Source organism: Rhinopithecus bieti, unplaced genomic scaffold (genome assembly GCF_001698545.2).
Source record: "Rhinopithecus bieti isolate Rb0 unplaced genomic scaffold, ASM169854v2 scaffold_29830, whole genome shotgun sequence".
NCBI lineage: Eukaryota > Metazoa > Chordata > Mammalia > Primates > Cercopithecidae > Rhinopithecus > Rhinopithecus bieti.
In genome coordinates this window covers 1533534-1550144 of record NW_016813163.1, presented here as the reverse complement: position 1 = coordinate 1550144, position 16611 = coordinate 1533534, and the positions used below count along the sequence as shown (strand labels likewise).

General features: G+C 39.3%; 1 long non-coding RNA gene across 1 annotated transcript; it reads right to left on the bottom strand.

Moving 5' to 3' along the window:
- Window positions 1-11184: 11184 nt before the first annotated feature.
- On the bottom strand, window positions 11185-12011 carry LOC108512461 (uncharacterized). Its single transcript, XR_001880612.1, has 3 exons — window positions 11926-12011; window positions 11667-11828; window positions 11185-11257 (listed from the first exon to the last, which is right to left on the bottom strand). It is a non-coding gene; the product is annotated as an uncharacterized LOC108512461 (long non-coding RNA).
- Between the last annotated feature and the right edge of the window lie 4600 nt (window positions 12012-16611).

Below are 16611 nucleotides of genomic sequence, written 5' to 3'. Positions count from 1 at the left end.
GGAACATAATGTTTCTCAAGCCCTCCAGAGTCCGTTTTCTTTTCTACCCTGTAGTACACCTCTAGAGGATGAATTCCAAACCCTTGATAACACCTTCAGATTTGAGAGCTCTTTACTGTTAACAAAGAATTTCCATGCACTTCCTCTCATCAGGCTTCTGGTGGAGGTCAGAGCACTGTCACCCCCACTTTGCAGATACTAATACTGAGGCTTAGTGAGAGTGTGTGATTTGCTGAAGGTCTCGAGGCAGAGCCAATACCCCAAGTGGACTGAAACTCAGGTGTTTTTGTTTCCAACATACCAATTTGCCTCATGCTAGTAAATGCACTGTCATAAGTAAAACATTGCCTGATAAGTCTTCACTCTCCCAATATTAATCTCTGTCTCTCTACTGTCTGTCCTAAATGTCGATATTGTAGGAATATTTGTAGAAAGGCCAGAGGCACCAGCTGGTTCACTCTCCCTCACTTTATGCAGAAACTCTCTTCTTACTGATACTCAAGAAACTCTTCTCATGTGTTTCTAAACAATTTAAGGCAATAAAAAACGTATTCTCCTCATACACTGAAGCTGATGGAGTACAACGACCAGGTCCTGTGGCTTAACATTAGACTCTGAAGCCACAGCCAACCCTCAACCTTCCAAAAGAGGCTCAGGCTTTGGGGAACAGCATCTCCTGTGTGAGAGGGTTGCCCAGCTAGCTTCTCTTGAGTGTTGGACTCTCCCAACTTTCCCAGAATATCCATTTTACTTGAGGCCATTCCCTTCCTTTGGAGACACCTCCCTGACTCTTTTCCATAAAGCTTAAGAAATAACCCTTTGTGCTGGTCACGTACAACAACAACAAAAATCCCTACAAAATTTGCTCCAAGGACACATCTATGGAATATGGCACTTTGGAATTGTTCAGTAGTAAGTTATTTTATGGGGAAAATAAATGAATGGATATTTCGATGGAAAGAAAAGCAAGGGGACAGAAAAATAAAACTACTAATTTTATTTACTAATATTTTCTTCTCTGCTCCACTGCAAAGAAAGACATTTGATCAATATATATATATAAATTTTTTTTTTAACTAAAAGTTTCCAGACCTGTTGAGCGGATTCACCTTTGAGAAAATAATCCAATTTTTACTTCATTAAAAAAGCCAGTTACATAAACCATACTTCTCTCCCTGACCTTTATTTACAGTAAACGATGTTCATAAAATTCCCCTCCAGGTCATCAGTCCAAATTGGCGCACACTAAACTGAAGTAAGCAGGTTTTAAGAGGGAAAAAGTACTGCTCAAAAGGTGAGATAGAAAAGAAATGGAAATTATTTAAGGAAAAATCATAAATGAGCCAAAGTGACCACAGGCAATAGCAACTCTTGAGATCTTCAATTTTGTTCAATATTTAGAAAGAAAACGAAACTGTTTTTATGGTACCTTGCTTCATGCCCAGATAACCCCAAACAAACTTTTTAAGTGCATTACAGCAAATAATCTTCTCTTAAAACTATCTGCTTTACTGTTCAATGTAAGAAATTACAGAGCAAGGTATCCTTCAACAGAGAAAGAAAAGACAATATAGGAGGCAGAGGGGAGGAGAAGATGGAGAATAAACTAGAGACACAAGAGAATCCCATAAGGGAGCACACTGGCGTTTTCATTGCTTCATCTTGACTATATATCCAATCACCAAATGTCGGGTGAAAGCATGTGTTGCCTAAAAAGGTATTCAGTATAGTGGTTCAGCTGACAGGTTCTGTATTTTATTCATTTTGTACTCTGATGCAAAATTGTAAGAAATCCTGTCTTCCTCAACTCTTAAGAACCTGAGAGCTCAAAGGACAGAGATTATTTTTCTAGATTGAATAATCATAATTAGATCCTTTGCCATGACCTTGTGGTGTTGCAAGATGCGATACGGACTTCTCAACCAGTACAAAAAGATAATGTCTTCGACGTCTCTTAGTTCTAAAATGCATTTTTCTATGTTTTAATCTTTCAGCTTAACAATCTGCATGCAGGAAAGATACTGTTGAAATATTTAGTTAAATGGAAGATCTGAAAATGTAAGTACTCAATCTGGATAAGGAAGAATTGGGTTCAGAATGAGTTGGTAGTGTGCCAGTCACGGGGGATAAGGGGGTCCCTGATTTGTAGTTTTGTCCATTTCCGTGGGACACATATGCCAACCATGCATGGTGTCATGTGACTAACATGACATCACTAAATGCAGAGTGGGATGGGATGTGCAGAATCATGTCATTGTACTGCATTTCCACCATGCTTGCAATAGATGTGAGTAATCTCAAGAGCAGAGATAGGTAGGAAGTGATAACTTTGTAGTACTGATTACCTTTGTTACCTTTGTTTTTAAACAAAATGTATTTAACTATAAGTTTATGCAAATTAAATTCTAATAATGGCTGTGTTTAACACTGGACTCATGATTCCAACACATTAATAAGCACTCTTATGAGTCGCTAAGCTGGTTGCAGTCACCGCTCGTTACAGAGTACATGTAGAAAACAAACAAAGCACACATTGTAGCTTAATCCTCCGGAAACTGTACCTGCAAGGATCTGAAAATATGCTGCCTTTGAGAGTCAGTTGCCCTGACTTCCATGAAGTGTCCATCTTTGGCAACCACGTTGAGTTGTTGTAAGATACAAAGATGAGTCAGCACTGGTCCCCATGCTCAGGATGCTCACGATGCAGAGGACCGGCCCGTGCCAGGACAGACGTGGGTAGGCGCCACAGAACAGGGGCATACAGGCCCAGCAAGGACTCTATCTTGACAGGTGGAACCAAGAGGAAGCATTGGAGCTAGTCTTTCAAACAAGCACAAAATGAATGATTTCAGCCAGAGAAAAGGCAGGAAGGGGCATGTAGATATGTACTTTTTCAATTATTTTTTTTCAAACAAGGAAACTGTGGTGAAAATCATATTTAGGATAGAAATGTTTCAGTACCTCCTAGCTGAGTTGGTCATTGCCTTACCCTCTCTTTCCTCGGTAAAAGTGTATCTAATGAGGTCACATGCCTAGCACAGTGCCTGGCACACTGGATGAATTCACAGTGCCTGACACACTGGATGAAGAGGAGGAAGAGGAGGAGATGATGACTTGTGAGGAGCTGATTGCTAAATCTGATTTCTCTCTTTCAAAAAGAAATATTCGGGTGCTGTCTATGATTACGTGGTGAGGAGTGGTGGGAGAAGGCGCAGTGGAGCTACTTTCAGGTCTCAAGCTGGTCAAAATGTGAGGACTTCAAAATGTTCACCTTCAGCTATCTGTATATGAAAGATTTTCCATCCTGTCACATTCCCAACCTGGTTTGGATTTCCCAAAACTTTCTTTACAGGTATAAGCAAAAATTTGAGCACAATTTTTTTTTCATAAGTGATTGTTTAATATCCACATGTGTTTTCCTAGATGGTTTGGAAGATCTCCTGGGGTTTCTTTGAGCTCTTTTCCAATGAGACATTAAGTTACTTCCAGGTGTTCAGTGATAGTCAGAGAGTGGAATAACATTAGCACATTACAGTATGGCTTATGGGCTTGTATTTTAACTCATTCTCTCTGCCAATACTACATGCTTTCCCAATTTGTCACTTGGGTACAGTTACTTGTACCTCAATGCAACTGTTTGTTTCCAGTAGCACAGACTCAAATTCTTAATCATAATGAATTTTTTTTTACAAATGGTGCTGGTGTTGGTCCTTTAACAAGGACCAGCCATATTAGATAAAGATGGTTGGATAGAATTTAGCACTGAAATTCCTTGGGAAGCAAACATGATGATCTGGAAATACAAAGTCAAACAGAAATAAACTTTGTATATTTCTAAATACAGTTTTCACTTGTACATGAGAGGTAAACACTTATTTTAAAATATATGATTGATTATAAAAGCTTTACTCTCTGATATAAAAGGTAGGATGTGGAGTAAATTACCTCAGTGTCAGGTACATTTGTCTAATTGGTTAGTACATTTCAGTAACACTGTTCAGTATTTTTGTTGAAACTATCTGTCAACTCTAGGCATTATCGAATAACCAATTCTTCAGTCACGACATCCAGAGGAGCTATAGGAATGAGATGAGAGGCAGTGAACATTTATGTCTGGACAGAAAGAAACTGGCAAGAGAAACGCTAGATAGGAGGTAATGTATAGCAATGGAAAAGACACACCCAGCAACCAGGCCCCAAATATTGGAATATAAAACAGGAGATATTTAAACACAGAAAAGTATAGAGAATACAGAGAGACAGAGAGAAAGAGAGAGAGAGAAACTAAAAAGTTGTGAAACACCAAAGAAACATACACTTGCCTCAAATATTTGTCTCTCTCTGTGCTGCCCAATATGATAGCTACTAGCCATATGGGGCTATTTAAATTTAAATAAATTAAAATAAAATCAATAAACATTCAGTTTTTTACCCACACTTGCTACACCTCAAGGGCTCAATAACCACATACGATTAGTGGCTATTATACTGGGCAGTGCAGATACTTCTAAGTATTAGAATACTTCCAACATTTGAAAAATGATGAACAGAGAAGATAGATAGCATCGGTCTCTATTCATAACTAAAATGTTCATATAAAAATAAAATTAGCACACATATAGTGAGCAGCTAATGTGCAAATGTCTGCTGCTGACTTGGTGGAGGGGGTTGTGGTGTTGGCTGAGACTTTGGGGCATTGCTTCATGGTGTTGCACTTAAGTAATCACAGAGGTCTATATTTCTGAGCAATGGCAAAATCCGCTTTCAGTTAAGAGTGCAACACGGAAGGAACGCTCCTTGTCTTACCTCAAGTACAAGGGAAATTTATCCTGCAAAACATTCTCCAAGAAAGGGAGCTCCAACCTCACAACCTCACATATAGTGAGCAGCTAATGTGCAAATGTCTGCTGCTGACTTGGTGGAGGGGTTGTGGTGTTGGCTGAGACTTTGGGGCATTGCTTCATGGTGTTGCACTTAAGTAATCACAGAGGTCTATATTTCTGAGCAATGGCAAAATCCGCTTTCAGTTAAGAGTGCAACACGGAAGGAACGCTCCTTGTCTTACCTCAAGTACAAGGGAAATTTATCCTGCAAAACATTCTCCAAGAAAGGGAGCTCCAACCTCACAACCTCACATATAGTGAGCAGCTAATGTGCAAATGTCTGCTGCTGACTTGGTGGAGGGGTTGTGGTGTTGGCTGAGACTTTGGGGCATTGCTTCATGGTGTTGCACTTAAGTAATCACAGAGGTCTATATTTCTGAGCAATGGCAAAATCCGCTTTCAGTTAAGAGTGCAACACGGAAGGAACGCTCCTTGTCTTACCTCAAGTACAAGGGAAATTTATCCTGCAAAACATTCTCCAAGAAAGGGAGCTCCAACCTCACAAAGGCTCCTTTCCCTACTAATGAATCAATAAGATTCAGTACTCGAGGAACTAAGAATCAAGATCTAGCAGAAAAGACCTAAGCTTGAATCACAAATTGAGCATCCTATCATATATGGCAAAATATAGGAGCAGTTAAGAACTAGCAGAAGAAGATCCAGGGAACCAAGACAGGCAGAGTCGCCAGGAGAAGGAAGCTGGTCTCTAGTACAAAGAGTGCATCCTTTAGTTAAGCGGAAGTTTACACACTGAACGGTACATAGCTATTTCCAGGTGTGGGTTCAGTGATTCTACACCAGAGCTTCTCAACGTGGGTTGCACATCATCATCAACTCAGGAATTTTAAACATCCCATGTCCTTGCCACACCCTCGCCTAGCCCATTTACATCAGCACCCTAAAGGCAGCCCAGGCTTCAGTCTTCTTTTAAACTCCACAGATAATTGCAACATGCAGCCATGGTTAAGAAGGTAGATCTGTGTTTAGTGTCATGGAAAGATTTCTAGATATTTTACAGAAAAAAGCAAACCAGAGACTTAAGTTTTCTAGTTGGACATGCAGAGCTTGGAAATCTTCATGCCCATCCTCACAAGAACAACAATAACAGAAAATGGTAAACAAACTAAAAGAACTCTTTTAAATCCATCAGAGAAGTGAGGTCACTGGGCAACCCACGACCCAAAACCTGGACAGACAGAGAGATACAGAAGCACGGCTTACAGATAGCAGAAGCAGCTGCTACAGCCAGCATCTAGTAGAAACAATTCAAAGGTAAGTGGCCAATTGCTGGAGACTGAGTGTGAACTGGCTTAAAAACTCCAGGACCTCAGTCTTAGGGGAGCTCCTATACTTTGGGAGTTTTACCTCCAGGAGCCCCACTAGATTCTCAGGGTAAAGATCTGAAGTTCAAAGAAAAACCTTTTCCTGCTTCCAGCAGTGGGAGGGGAAAAGGTACCATTCTGAAATACAACTGGAGCATGCAATTCTCCCTAACCAAGGTCTGATCTCAAGGGACACTTACTTTACCAGAGCCCAACTAATGGAGGTCCCACCAGACCGGCCAACCTGGCTCCTTATCTATGGGGAATGTGAATGGCTGCTGAGAAAAAGGGAGCATCCTGAGATGAAGCCAGACTTCTCACTTGAATGCCTGTGACTGGGTGGATAACGGGCCATTGAGCAGATAAAGCTTTCTGGAGCAGGCAAGGCTTACTCAATGTAATGAACTGCAAAAAGAATCTCAAAGACAATAAATGGATCAGGCTCTTAGGTGCCAGTGACACTTTAGACTTGGATGAGCGAGTAAGGGTTTTGGTGGAGGTAGGGTCCGACCTTGATTGTGAATCCTATTTTATCCTACAATCCAACCCTTTCTTTCCAGATGAGAAAACAGTGACGTGGAGACAGGTATTTCACCAACAGTAAGTGGTCAACCTGGACAGGCCTGTTGAATTCTGGCCCAGCCCTTTCTCTCTGACAGCAGTGTGAGGAATGCAGGGATGGGCATGTCACATAGGTGGAAGTGCTGAGGAAGGCCCAGGGCAGAAGACTCTGAGATGTGACTGAGATGGATGATAGGGGAGGGAAGTATAGGAGACAGTGCTCAGATTCCTCCCGGAGGACATGAGAAAGGACGGCCGATATTTTTTCTTGGATCTTACACACAAAAGAGCAGCCAAAATGTGATAAGAAATTTATTTCATCATTTACATGGATTAGTTCATGAGCTACAGACCAGGGGTTATGTTTCCTACCGGAAGAGCCTCCCACTGACTCTCTTATTGGACAGGCTTCATCTCTTTTCAAAAATAAAACCATAGGCAGCCTGTGCTGCTAGTTTTATAGTGGCTTCACAGGGCAGTAAGAGATGGCCTGACTCTGCTTCTTTTTTGGTTAGTTGTTTCTTTATTGTAATGGCAATTGCCTCAAGGATATCACACAAGCTCTGGCCTCTAAAGCATGAACTTCTTACCTATCCACTAGAAACTTCCACCAATTATGAGTGAATGAGAAAATATATAGGGAAATACCAAAATACATACCTATATCTCTATCTGTATATTATGTCTAAAGGCAAAAAAAATAAGCACCAACTTTGCCCACCACCAACTGAAGGTGATGTTGGTCACTTGCGCAGTATCACTTTGGACTATGCCTTTTGTTCCTAAGCAGAAAACCTTCTACATTGAATATTTGGTAAATAGTTGCAGAAAAATTATTTCACTCTCTTATTTTTTCCTCTCCACTTATAAGCAGAGAACTAAAGTCCTAAGTGTCTTGATTTTCAATTTTTATTTTCTAATGTATTACAACCTGTTTTATTGCATTTTTTCCAGAGATTAACTCTTTCCACCTCTTGTTGATCTTTACTGGGCAGCAAGTGTCTAGGATCCAGGCCCTTACACTCCCTGGACCTGTGTCATGGTCTAGCACTGGCCACCCACATGTGGAAGGCTTAGCCCCTGATCTCTGCATGGCAGCTGCTACCATGCTCCATTCATTTCTCCTCAAAGGTCACAACCTCAGAGGCTTTCGAATTCAAGCTATCATAATTACCATATCCTGTTTATTCTGAGCTTTCACCCTGCTTTCCTTTTCTTCAAAGCACTTGTCATTACTTAAAAACACAACATATGTGTTTATTGAATCACTGCGATTTTCTCCACTAGAATATAAATCCCAAGAGAAGGTAAACTTCATCAGTTTCGTTCACCGCTGTATTCCCATACCCTAAAAGAGTACCTAGCATATGGCAAACACTCCATAAATATTTAAAAGAACTAAGGAATGCTCAAGGGAAACCTTTCATTAGGCAAACAGTTCTTTTAGTATGCTAGTAATCAACCTTTATCATGCCCATTAGCAGTGAGTCAGTTGAAGTTGTGGTGTCTTTTGTCAGGAAAGACACTAATTGGTTAACTCATCAGAATAAAGACAAGAAGCTGCTGCCAATGAAGACTTAACCTACTTGTAGTTGAGCTTGGGAGGTCATAAAGGAATTCCCAAGGGGACAAACTGAGGTACCTGCAAGCTGAAGCTCAGGTCTCATGTGAAAGACAGACTGATTAGCTATAAAGAAATACCAGATACTGGGTGGATTTGGTAAAAGTTTCCCTCACCTGTCATGTTCCATTTTGGCCCACCTCATTGCTACTGTATGCCAGGTATTTTCCCCCTAGCAGAGTGAAATGGTCAAAATAATGTGGCTTATTCTGATTATTCAGGGTCATGGTATAGTTAGCCATAAAGGATAGGGGAAAAAAGACCAGAGCTTAGTAAAACTCAATGAGGTGTACTTCATTTGCATATTTCCCAGTGTCTCATGGGATTAAACTGAAGAGCAATTTCCACGGTTGGAGAGTTAGGATGTGATCCTTTAAAGAATGTTCAACTCTTTTCGAGTGTGAACTGAAGGACACAAAAGTTGGATAATCTGTAGTTTGTGTAGCATATATATTTTATGACCGTGACCCTCATCATAGTTAAATTCCAAGGAGAGTTATTTTTCTTTTGTAGTGACAATAATTTATTAATATTAGTTGAACCAAAGATCATAAATGCCTTGTATTTGTTGTAAAAGAATTCTGGAAATGAAGAGATTCCATAAAGTATATTAAACTAAAAGATTTCAAATACCTAAAGTATTTTTTAAATCAAAGCTGTTAAAATAAGGGAGATGTTTTTCTATAACCAACTTCAGAGCAAGGAAGTTACTTGGCAGAGGAAGAAGAGGTGATAATCATCTCTGAAGGTATAAGTAGATCTTTGAGTAGATGACAGGCTATGTACACTAAAGAGCCCAGGTTTTTGTACCAAGAAGATCTGACTTCCAATCTCAGTTCTGCTTCTTATCTAGCTGGCAAATTACTCAATTTTTCTGATCTTGTTCCTTCCATAAAATGGAGACAGTGTTTATAGCATAGAGCCAGCATATACCAAATGCCCGGGATAATAACTTAGACTCAATAACTGACTGTTGTGGTAAACATTATTGTCACCATCATCATCTTCATCTTCACTGGAAAGGCACCTTTAGCAGCAAGAGGCTTGCTGTGAAATCTGTGAGGTCGAGGACCTATTCCAACCCATTATGAGGCACATCCGTGTCAGTTCTTAGCCTGCTTTCCCTCAGAATCTCTTCCCTTTTCCCTGCCTTGCCCAAATTACAAAGAGCCTTTGATCAGCTACACTTAGCTGGCCTCCAGCTAGGGTTGGCCAAAGGTGGGTACTAGTAGGACCCCGGATGACAGTGGGAAAGGAAAAATCAGGGTATTTCTCTCTTTCCTCATTTGCTTCAGTTGGGATCTTTAGCAGTAGCTGGACGCCCTCTGTGGTTTCAGCTCCCATGGGACAGACCTACCCTGGTTTTAGCTTCTTCTGACTAGCCCCAACTTTGAGACTGCAGTAATGCCACATTCACCTTTGTCCCTAGTACTAGGGGTGATAGCAGCACCCTACAGGTGCTGATCTCTGGGTTGCACCTAGCTCCTAGATCCAGTAATGCCACCTTTACTTTTGTCTCCCAGCACTAGGGGTCATAGCAGCATTCCGCTATTGCTGGCCTCTGGATTCCAGCACTATCGTCTTTTGGTATCTCAGGTCTTCTGTGTAACCAAGTCCATATATAAAATGCCATCCATTTAAAATGCATAGAAAAGTTTCTCTTTTCAATTTTCCATGGCTGGTGCACCCTGTAAGTTTATTGATTGTAGGGACATTATAAATTAAAGCTCAGATCACGTAAGCACGTTGTCGGAAACAACCAGAAATAATATAAAATAACTCCCACATTAGGATCCTAAATTTCTGGAGTTTTAGTCTATACAAAGTATTTTTACACATATTATGACTCTGTTCTCCAAAGCATTATTTAAAGCACGGGAACTATAAATTATTTTTCTTATTTTACCGTTAAGGAAATAAGATCCAGAGAGGTTAGATAATCTCCCCAGTGGAAAAGCCATGCTTTTACTATGGGCATTGGAAGCGAATAAAGAAGATAAGTGGATCTCATACTTTTGTATTCAAAGTTGCTTTTCTGGGGGCTTCGTCTTGTAACATAAGTGAGCGTCAAAGCAGTGAGAGGTGTGTTAATGCCTCACTAGGAGATAAAATGCCAACCATGGGGGTAGAGCTATGGAATCACACTCCTTCCCTTCTGTGGATACAGACTTTGACACAATACCTATTAATTGTATTTTCATGGAAGCCCCCATGATTGTGTGAATTAAATAAGTGACAGATAACTTATCTGAGACTCACATTATTAGCTTATTACATCAGCTCCCTGAACACAAACACTAACTGCTTCATAAAGCTGAGTTAGAAATATTCACCCTGCCGGGCGCGGTGGCTCAAGCCTGTAATCCCAGCACTTTGGGAGGCTGAGGCAGGTGGATCACGAGGTCAGGAGATCGAGACCATCCTGGCTAACACAGAGAAACCCCGACTCTACTAAAAAATACAAAAAACTAGCCGGGCGAGGTGGCGGGCGCCTGTAGTCCCAGCTACTCGGGAGGCTGAGGCAGCAGAATGGCATGAACCCGGGAGGCGGAGCTTGCAGTGAGCTGAGATCCGGCCACTGCACTCCAGCCTGGGCAACACAGCAAGACTCTGTCTCAAAAAAAAAAAAAAAAAAAAGAAATATTCAGCCAATTGATAGTAATATTAATAGCAGCAGTGGCTTATAATGTGTTTTAATCTAGCTTAACGATCTCAAAACGCAGCAAGAAAAGTAGAGATATTACTGTTCTTGTTAACAGATGAGTAAACAGAGGCTCACAGTGGTGAAGTAACTTACCCAAGGTCACGCCTTGAGCGTCAGAACAAGGACTTGAACCAAAGCACTCCAACTCTTACACCAGTCCTCTGCTCTGCAATGGAAGTATTCCCAAGTTAATAGTGGGAAAAGTCATTCTGTAATAGTGATACAGAATGTCTTCCTCAGCTTTGTAATCAAGTCATTGACATGCCTATAGCTTCAAAATTTCAAAAACCACAGTTAAAAAAGTCCAGCCCAGATTTGGAAACCCTGTGAACGTTTGACATTAGACAAACAAAACATCGAGGTTCATAAAGGTTTGGAAGCACTTAGAGATGTACAGCTTTGAAATTAGTGTTCCTCTTATCTGAATCCTTTAGGTGGCAGAAAGGCAGTTCAACGTACACCCACAATGTTCAAAATTCCCACATTCTAGATCATTCACTGTATTTCCTCATGTCTAGTCCTGAACCTCTAGCCTGGTCCTGATGTTGGCAGATAAAGGGTGGGTAAAAACTCACTTCATGTAATTTTGCACAATCCAGTCATAAAACATCACAATTTGAATCCGTGTAGCCATGGGGAGTCTCTCCTTGGTGATCATTAATTCAGGTGTTGACATCCATCAAGATATTGTTAGAACATCTTGATCCAAAACTACCATCTTTATCTGGTCCCAAAATCTGCAACAAGAAAACAAATACTTTTTATTTTCATAATCACAGTACTGAATCCAAATCCTAATACCTGCTGCAAAGGTTTAAAATGTAACCTTCTTACCGTAGCCCTGGAGTCCCTTCTAATCCTCCTTAGCTCACTTTTTCCATGTCGTCTTCTACTACACACTCTTCCGTATCTATCTGACGCTGTTCGTATCTATCTGACGGTAGACGTATCTATCTGACGGTAGACGTATCTATCTGACGGTAGACGTATCTATCTGACGGTAGACGTATCTATCTGACTGGCTGTTCCAGTCTTCCCAGAAAGTTCCCACTACCTGCACGTTTTTCACGGGCTATGATAAGCCCTTTTATGCTCTCCTTCAGTTTTTAGTATTCATCCTTCACCAAAATTCTTGCTTAAATAGCAGATATTTCAAAATACCATGTTCCACTTTAAAGGTCTACCTTTAAATGTTTCCATGAGTCTTCCGAGATAACCTACTCCACTGTTAGGGGTTTTCATAATGATCTACCATCAACCTTCTCCATTCTTTGTATTTTATCTCTTTAGACATTAGGGTTTTTTTGTTTTGTTTTGTTTTGTTTGTCTATTTTATCTATTAAAAGAAGAGATTGGACAAAATCACCAGTTCTCAAATGTGAGGGCAAGTCCTGCAGATATGAGGCGTTCATTGGTAATATAATTTCTGATTTCACCCTGATCCCAATACACCAAATCCTCCAGGGAATGAAAGGAAAGAAAGCGAAGTCAAATCTGAAAAGTTTCATATGTGACCTATGATCCATTCTTATGCAGCCAGTCCCACAGCAGTCTGAAAACCATGTGGAATCTAAGATTAAACTCAAACATAAACACGATATAGATTTTATGAACTTGATGTGAATTGTTAACTGAATTAGATCCAACACTGTTACCAATTGCTTGTCATATCAGATTGATTGAAATTGGATATTTACTTCTAATATTTCATTGAAGTGTTTTAAGGAAATGTAAATTAAGCCTAAGACAAGGTACATTCTTGGACAAGGAACTCACTCTTTAACACAAAACCTTGTCCAGGCCCATCACAAACTGTCATCTGTCTTTTTCACATCTGAAGTCTCTAATCCAATGGGGAAGCACATTCTTATCATTCTAGACTGTAACCCACAAATTATATTACTGCCCCCAGAAAACGAGGTCACAGCTGAAACCATTTACCAAGTGAAAGCAATTTAATGCCAATCTGGTAAAATGTAAATATCAATTTGCTTGCAATAAAAAAAAAATAGTATGGATACTTTCATCTTCTCAAATAATAGCGCTTTTTTTTGTCTGAAAGACTGAGAAATTGTCAAAGTGAAAAACATGAGTGATTTCTTCACACTTCCCCAAATCCCAAAATCAAGAGGAAAGAAGGAAAAAGACTAAAGTTTTTCTACTGCTCTAATGAAAGACTGTTTTCCAAACTGGTTGTGTTGAAGCTTTGCTGAGAGTGCAGAGTCCAGTAATCAAGTCGCTTCATGATTTAATTTACCTTGATTAGCATAGCAATTTGCTATACTTTCCTCAAAAGTGCTAATCAATTTTAGCAACTAGTAGAGTGAAAACACCACACAAATTGCTCTCATGGCCCCAAACTGCTAATCAATTTTGAAAACCTAAATCCATCTGCATTTTATCCTGTCATTTCTCGCTTCACATTTTTAATACCTCTCCTGACCAAGTCCAAGGAATGAGTTTTCAGGCCAAATAATGAACTAAAATGATACTGCATTTTTGGCTTTAGTATTGTCACCGCGTCCTCCCCACACATCCTCCTCTGGCTTGTAAAATATCCATGTGTGTGTGTAAGAGAAAGCAAGATATTTTAATAATCGAGAAGTAGCGTCTCTTCTATTTCTCACTTTACAAGGGAAACTGCCACATTGTAAAAATATTGGCTTAAGTATATAAATGAGATGCTGCTGCAGTATTAATTGAATGATAACAGTACTATAGCCACAGCGTCTTAGAACAGGAAGAGAGAATAGAAATCATCTATTCCTGTCCCTATCTTAGCTAGAGAAGTAAAGTCTCACAATCAGACAGCACCTGTCCACAGGCCTCCTAAATCCAGACCCAAACTAATGGCTCGGATCATGCATGCGCGCTTGCCCTGTGTGGCTGCAGTAAGTATGAATGCACTGCCAATGAGAATTGAGGGGCTTCTTATGCTCCACGTAAGCCATATTTCCTGTAAAACTGGCCCCTCTTTGATGATTTGAAAATGTACTAATCTCATCATACCCATCAAAATGTTTGCAGTATTTTAAGCAAGATAAGCCTGCTTTCTAAATTGAGATTTCTTTGTTTCAACTATGAGTAGACTAGACTTTTTTTTTCTTGCTTAGCAATTGGATTAAATCAGCAACCATCTGGATCCTCCAGCAATAACACATTTATTAGAAAAAGATTGGGACAGTTCTTTGGAAATGAGGTCTGAAGACCAAAGCTCTGCCTATGACAGTTCATACATTAACAGAGTCTGGAGATGAAATGTACTCAGTAGAAATTCTCTTTTTAATTTTCAAAGCTTGTATATCAGATTTGAAGTTTCACATTGTTGTGTCTAAGCATAACAGCTGTGGATTACTGAGGCAGGGCAGGAAGGCATCACTGGGAGGGACAGGGCAAACTGGGGCTGGAAAGCCAGAAAGAGCAGACCATCAGGTCAGGGATTCCAGGACATCTGGAAGCACCAAACGTCAGGAGAAGGAAAGAGGTTGGAAACCAGGCTGACAGGCACGCCAGCAGCAACAAGGTGACAGCAGCCGAGAGACAGGGATCCTTTAGATGTGCTGCTCACACAAAGCAGAATTGAGTGAGGACTGGATTTATTTTTCTTTTCTAAAAAAAGTTTTTTAAATTTATATTTTATGGATTTAATTTATTTTAGAAACTTTAGTGAGGATCTTCAGGTGAACAATTCTCTCAAAGCATGTATTTTTTTTAAAAAAAGATACTTTATTTTCATTTTCAAGGGTGTTTTTACTTAAAAAAACAATGGCAGCTCTTCCTCTCAGCACTAGGGACATATTCCTCTGTCTTCTGACTTCCATCAGTCCTATGGAGACAGCTCTGTATCTTTGATTTTGAAGCATAACCAGATGTTTACACAAACTTAGGTATCTAACCCAAGATACCAGTTACCAAGGAAAAAATAACAAATTGACAGTGGAGAAACCTCAGAGATACCATCACAGTCAACTGATGAAAGTTACCACACTGTAGTTACCAGTAATGTAACTGGTAACTAGTAATGCCACTATTGATGTAACTGGCAACTGGCAATGTCACTGGTGCCCAGTGTCTCCTACAACAAGAGAGAGTGAAGGCATAGCATCCCCTCTGTGCCACTGCTGCCTGAGGTGCACATACTAACTCTGATTGTGAGATACATGCCATGCATTGAAATTGAGACTATTCTACAAACTGGCCTCTTTTCTTTAAGATGGTCGATGTCATAAAATGTGCAGGAAAAGTCAAGAACTCATCCTATTCAAGGAAACCATGAAGACCGAGGAGACGTGGCTTCCTAATTGGAACACATGGTACAGACTTTCTTTTACTGAAAAGACTATTTTGTGGGACACTGGGAGAAATCTGAATAGGTAGACAGAATAGATAATAGAATCGCATCAATAGCTGTTTCCTGTTATTTAGTAACTATAACGGTGTTTTGTAAAATAATGTCCTACTTTAAGAACATACCAAGATATTTAGTGGTAATGTGCAGCATATCAGTAGCAAACTGACTCACAAACAATCCAGAAAAGAATGAGGTGGCTGGTGTATGTGCGTGGCAGGAGGGAGGGAAAGAGTGAGTCCTCAGAACAAAGCAAGTGTGGTAAAATGTAAATATTCAAGAAATCTGTATAAAGGACATATAGAATTACTTGAACTCTTCTTGCAACTCTTCTGTAGGTCTAAAATTAAGTCAAAATGAAAAGCCAAGAGAATAAAAAGGAAAACAAAAACAACAAAGACAAGGAAAATAATAATAAACCAGAGATCACGAAAGATGGTATCCTTTTTACTGTATATTGACAATTAATATGCCTTATTTATTAATGAAAACAAGTAAAATCTTAAAAGAAATGAACTTGTGAGTAGATACACATAACTTATCTAAAACAATAATACACAGAGCATTTAAAATAGAGAATTAAAATATACTGAAAGAATAGCACAAAGCTTGGTGAGGAAATACATAAAGAGTTTTAAGTTATTTCAGTTTTTCAGGAAAGCGTAAGAGTACAAAGAAGCATTGTATTTGATAATTCAAGGATGCAGGCTAGTCTTGAGTAATGGCTAAAATAACAATAGATGAAAATAAGTTAATTTTAAAAATAACCCATATGTAAGCAAAAAAGGAGAAAAGAGAAACAGAATAAGCAGAACAAATGAAAACAAATAGCTAAAAGGCAAATTTACATATACTTTATCAGTAATTATGTTAATTAAAAATAGATTGAATGCTACAATTTAAAGAAAAATATCAGTCACGATTTTTTTTAAAGCCACTAGATGTTGCCTATGACTTATATATTTGAACTATAAAATTATACAATGGTTAAGTATAAAATGATATACTAAGTAGACACTGAAAGAAGGTAGATACATATAGGAATATGATGTTTTTAGACAAAATGTGTAACAGATCAAAAGGCATACTTCATAATGATAAAAATTTATAATATAGAAAGATAAAATAATTCTAAATTTGTATGTCTCTAATAATGTAGCCTCAAGAATATA